Source organism: Hordeum vulgare, chromosome 3H (genome assembly GCF_904849725.1).
Source record: "Hordeum vulgare subsp. vulgare chromosome 3H, MorexV3_pseudomolecules_assembly, whole genome shotgun sequence".
Lineage (NCBI taxonomy): Eukaryota > Viridiplantae > Streptophyta > Magnoliopsida > Poales > Poaceae > Hordeum > Hordeum vulgare.
In genome coordinates this window covers 526,972,799-526,978,882 of record NC_058520.1, presented here as the reverse complement: position 1 = coordinate 526,978,882, position 6,084 = coordinate 526,972,799, and the positions used below count along the sequence as shown (strand labels likewise).

The 6,084-nt window shown below is 44.0% G+C and overlaps 1 pseudogene; it reads right to left on the bottom strand.

Moving 5' to 3' along the window:
- Positions 1-945: 945 nt before the first annotated feature.
- On the bottom strand, positions 946-3,448 carry LOC123441970 (annotated as a pseudogene).
- Between the last annotated feature and the right edge of the window lie 2,636 nt (positions 3,449-6,084).

Below are 6,084 nucleotides of genomic sequence, written 5' to 3'. Positions count from 1 at the left end.
CCAAATGCTGACTAGGCATGCCAGGTGCCGTAGGGCCTGCTATCAGTGATTTGTCGGCAAAAAGGAGGCGCGTGGCCAGTTTTTTCGCGAAAAACAACCTCAATATTTTATAACAAAAAAGCCCTTGTCGATACAGGTGAGGTGGCATCTCAATCTTTCTGAAAAACTAAAGCAAAATAAAAAGGTCTGCGCGTTGAACGAGCAACCAGCACATAAACGGTCCTAGCTACTACACCTGTACGCGCTCTCTTTTTATCTTTAGTAAATACTAGTACAAATGTCAGTGCGTTGCATCGGACAAAAAAAAAATAATATAATCTGCTTGTTGTGTCATTATGCGTCATTAATTGAAATAAATGTGTATAATAACGTTAAATGTTTTCTTTTAAAATATTAGGTATTGCTTACATAAAAACTGAATGATTTTATTATAATAGTTAAAAAAAATATTAAAATTTTAAATTTGTTGTAAAAGATAAATTTTTAAAAAAATCAAAAGGATCTTTTTATTGTGTGATAATAACTTTTTTTAATGGAAATGACATTTGTGTGTACAACATATTTTCCATAAATATTTTTTGAATAATTTTTTTATTGTTTTTTGCAAAACTTGCTTCATGTGTTATTGTGCATCATTTTTATATGGATTTTTAATAATTGTCAATAATAAGGTTAAATGTTAATTTTTTTAAAAAAAATTGATGTATGCATAAAAATTGTACTACTTTTTAAGAAGTATTGTATTTATGAATTTTCTGCTTTTGTTTGAAAAGGAATCTTTTTTAAATAAATATTTTTTCTTGAACATCATGTATTGCCACCTGCATACTCAGCTAATAAAGACGACCTCTAGTTCAGAGCCAGGACAGACTGGACCTAAGAGTTCTTTCAAGATTTATACTAACGCAGATATAGCAATAACAATGAGATATTTAGTTAGAACTATCAAATGTGAAATTCAACCTGATTGGGAATGGGAGAACCATGTTGGTAAGTCTTTGTCAACTGCATGATGGCGAATTGTAACTTTAGAGAAGTCCTCGTCAATAAAGACCCTCTCGTTTCCAATTGATCCGTCGAATGCAAAACCAAGAGGCTTTGGCGTCGCCTCGTACGTCTTTAGTTGAGTATGCAGGTGGCAATACATGGTGTTATTCTCCTTACCTGCTAGATTAGACAAAAAGTAAGCCACCATAAAATGTGGCAAAGGAGTCATACCCGATGGCAGAAGCGTGCGGAATATTGGATATGTGGCACATAGGAACAAGAGCTACCATTGAAAGTGTCTTTGTTCTCAAATCCATCCTCGGTAAATACACCAATTCCCCATTTTTTGCCACCACCAATATTATCGCTACCAGCATTTGAGAATGCTGAGATCAGAATTAGTGCTGGTCCCTTATACCCCTCAACACAAGACCAAAACCTGCTCAGACCTTTTCCATGAAGCATTGACCTACAAATATATGTTCTAGATCAGGATTAAACTTTAAATTGTAATTATCAGGTCATGACAGGATTTTACAAGATCACCTGATAACAACTGAAACTTACAATCTTGACAAGAAAACTTAGCTTACAAAGATAATCATGAGAATATGAAGCAAAAAAAGGCAAGAAGTAACCTATAAAGAAGGTCTTCTGTGTCCATTCCAATGACAGATGGTGACAAAAACTTTTCACTCAATGTGCTTCTAACGGTGAGAGAGATTGACCATCCCCTCCCACGGGTTAATAGATACGCATCATAAGTATCAAAAGTTGTGTTACCAGTTGAAACAGAGTTTTCCTGCTTGTAAGGAACAACTCTGGTTAGAAGAAATCTTATGCCAAGTTTAAGCTTCATTATTATAAAGTCAGCATATATGATTCAAAATAATTGGACAAAACAAATAAAGATTCATTGTTGCAGCAAAATGATGAGGACATGAACTCGTGAGTTCCGACTGTAGGAGCTACAACTTAGTCCTAATAAAAAAATCTGAAGCAACTAACGGTTTTTCTAAACGATTTTCATCATCAATTATATACCAAGCTCGGAATCTGTGTGTGGATACCTTCACAGTTCCTACCCGGATTCTTAAGTGAGTTCTGAACAATCACATATAAAGAAGAACAATACAAATTTTCCAGCAAGCACTGAGAATGTACATAATGCAGAGCTTGCTGATAATTTGTAGAACCAGAGTAGCCAGGACAGCTGATCATGAATATAAGTGCACTGGCAACTTACTATAAGTTATAACATGCCATAAGAAGCTAAATCTTCTCTATGCCTCCTCGCAGCACAATACCTAAGATTACAACATAATCAAGGGAAAACATGTGGAAATAGAACACTAAAATTGGCACACCATTTTGCACATATACCTTCTATTATATGCACCTAACTGAAGAATAGCAATGCTGCACCGAACGACACCACAATTGATACTACTAAACAAGCTATTCAATCTTTGGATAGCATCAACTAATAATTCTGCAATGCATAAACGGATTTACCTTGGTTGGATCAACCTCAGATGACCGAAACCTGTCCTGCACATATCACGAGAGGCAGTTGCCAAGCCCGGGGACAGTGGAGATCACCCAGGACATGAACTCGTGCACCGACACCCCCTTCCCGGCACAGGAACCCTCCCACACCCATACGGTCGCGTCATCGGCGACAGCAATGGCGGACACGAGCGCCGACAGCACCAGGAGCGAAACGTCCGGGAGCAGCACGGGCTCCCCCTTCCCCACCTCCTCGCCGCCCGAAACCCTGGGGGCCAACCCGCTCCACGCCATGACCCAGCACATCGAGATCAGTACGGCGATGTCCCCACGCACGAACTCGCCCACGACCTTGCCCCCCTCCTTATCTGCGTCGTCCTCGTCGGGGTGGAACTGCAAGCCGCAGGGGGCGCCCGCGGCGACGCAGGCAGCGGCGTAGACGCGGAGGAGCAGCGCCAGCGGTAGCGAGGCCCGGGAGCGCGCGCAGCAGGAGTTGAACACCCGGAGGAAGCCGAGCGAGTCCCCCGCGAATTATTACATGACGCAAGGGTTATTTATAAACTTGAAACATTCTTTTCCAGATACACTTACATAGGGACTTCGCTTACTTGCAAGAAGAAGGAAATTGTATGTCCATGTTGAACTGAAGAATGTGCATGGGTCAGGCCTATATGCTAACTTGATATCTGCCTGAATTTGAGAAGGCCTTGCAACATAAGTATCCATCAATAATAGATGCCAACGGTTCCATTTCCTCTCATCCTGGGACGAAGCTACAAAAAAAATTGATGGGGTCAAGTCTATGATAATGGGGTCAACTTCTATAAATGAATAATAATTAATACTAAACTAATGAAGAATTACCTAATCTCATTGGGGTCAATTGACCCCAATGCTTACATGGGAGCGCCGTCCGTGAAATCTGTGGCACCTCAACCTCACGCACTGCCATGGCAGGCAGCTGCTCCTTTCTCATCTATCTCACTTTCACGAACGGAGAACATCACTCTCTCTGCAACTTTGTCTGGACTAACACCTCCATCCTCCAAATAGGCTGCCTGACCGAGTCGGGCTGCGAGGCCAGACCACCTTTCTTCCGGGGGCAAAATTGACAAAAATGACCCCTCGGGCGAAAGAACTCACGGATTGACCCCTCGGGGTAAATAATTCACCGGCCTGACCCTTTTGTGTGGCGCCCGACACCTAGGCGCCACACTGCACTGTGTGACACCTAGAGGTTCGGCGCCACACCCCCGACGACGTGGCAGGGAGGGGGCCACCCCCAGGCAGTGTGACGCCTAAGCCTCAGGCGTCACACATTGTAATGTGTGGCGCCTAACGCTTAGGCGCCACACATGGACTTATACAGCCACGGCCCAGCCCCCCTCCCCACCCCTCCCCACCCCCTCCCTCATTCAAACAGAAACTGCCACTGCGGCGGCGGCTGGCTCTAATCCCCTCCCCCATCTCCTTCAGATCTGGGGATTTCTTCCTTGGATTGATCCCCCAAGGTAATGTCCTCCCCCATCCCTTCCCTTTCCCATCCTTCTATCCAATTGTATTATGTTTTGGTTGAGTAGATTGATTTTAGTAGATTGATTTGAATAGGTTCTTAGGATTTGACTAGTTAGGATATGAGTTAGGATTTGGTTGAGTATATGAGTAGTTAGTAGTTAGTAGTAGTAGTAGTTAGTAGTAGTAGTAGGTATAGGAATTGTATTAGGTTTTGACTAGTTAGGATATTAGTTAGGATTTGACTAGTTAGGATATGAGTTAGGATTTGGTTGAGTATATGACTAGTTAGTAGTTAGTAGTTAGTAGTTAGTGTTGGAATTATGCCCTAGAGGCAATAATAAATGTATAGTTATTATTATAATTCCTGTATCAAGATAATAGTTTATTATCCATGCTATAATTGTATTGAATGAAGACTCATTTACATGTGTGGATACATAACAAAACACCATCCCTAGCATGCCTCTAGTTGGCTAGCCAGTTGATCGATGATAGTCAGTGTCTTCTGATTATGAACAAGGTGTTGTTGCTTGATAACTGGATCACGTCATTAGGAGAATCACGTGATGGACTAGACCCAAACTAATAGACGTAGCATGTTGATCGTGTCATTTTGTTGCTACTGTTTTCTGCGTGTCAAGTATTTATTCCTATGACCATGAGATCATATAACTCACTGACACCGGAGGAATGCTTTGTGTGTATCAAACGTCGCAACGTAACTGGGTGACTATAAAGATGCTCTACAGGTATCTCCGAAGGTGTTAGTTGAGTTAGTATGGATCAAGACTGGGATTTGTCACTCCGTGTGACGGAGAGGTATCTCGGGGCCCACTCGGTAATACAACATCACACACAAGCCTTGCAAGCAATGTAACTTAGTGTAAGTTGCGGGATCTTGTATTATGGAACGAGTAAAGAGACTTGCCGGTAAACGAGATTGAAATAGGTATACGGATACTGACGATCGAATCTCGGGCAAGTAACATACCGAAGGACAAAGGGAATGACATACGGGATTATACGAATCCTTGGCACTGAGGTTCAAACGATAAAGATCTTCGTAGAATATGTAGGATCCAATATGGGCATCCAGGTCCCGCTATTGGATATTGACCGAGGAGTCTCTTGGGTCATGTCTACATAGTTCTCGAACCCGCAGGGTCTGCACACTTAAGGTTCGACGTTGTTTTATGCGTATTTGAGTTATATGGTTGGTTACCGAATGTTGTTCGGAGTCCCGGATGAGATCACGGACGTCACGAGGGTTTCCGAAATGGTCCGGAAACGAAAATTGATATATAGGATGACCTCATTTGATTACCGGAAGGTTTTCGGAGTTACCGGGAATGTACCGGGAATGACGAATGGGTTCCGGGAGTTCACCGGAGGGGGGCAACCCACTCCGGGGAAGCCCATAGGCTTTTGGGGGACACACCAGCCCTTAGTGGGCTGGTGGGACAGCCCCAAGGGAGCCTATGCGCCAAGATAAGAAAATCAAAGGAAAAGAAAAAAAAAAAAGAGGGAAGAAGTGGGAAGGGAGGGGGACTCCTCCCACCAAACCAAGTCCAACTCGGTTTGGGGGGGGGAGTCCTCCCCCCCTTGGCTCGGCCGACCCCTTGGGAGTCCCTTGGACCCCAAGGCAAGGTCCCCCTCCCTCCTCCTATATATATGGGGCTTTTAGGGCAGATTTGAGACGACTTTCTCACGGCTGCCCGACCACATACCTCCATAGTTTTTCCTCTAGATCGTGTTTCTGCGGAGCTCGGGCGGAGCCCTGCTGAGACAAGATCATCACCAGCCTCCGGAGCGCCGTCACGCTGCCGGAGAACTCTTCTACCTCTCCGTCTCTCTTGCTGGATCAAGAAGGCCGAGATCATCGTCGAGCTGTACGTGTGCTGAACGCGGAGGTGTCGTCCGTTCGGTACTAGATCGTGGGACTGATCGCGCGATTGTTCGCGGGGCGGATCGAGGGACGTGAGGACGTTCCACTACATCAACCGCGTTCTCTAATGCTTCTGCTGTACGATCTAGAAGGGTACGTAGATCACTCATCCCCTCTCGTAGATGGAC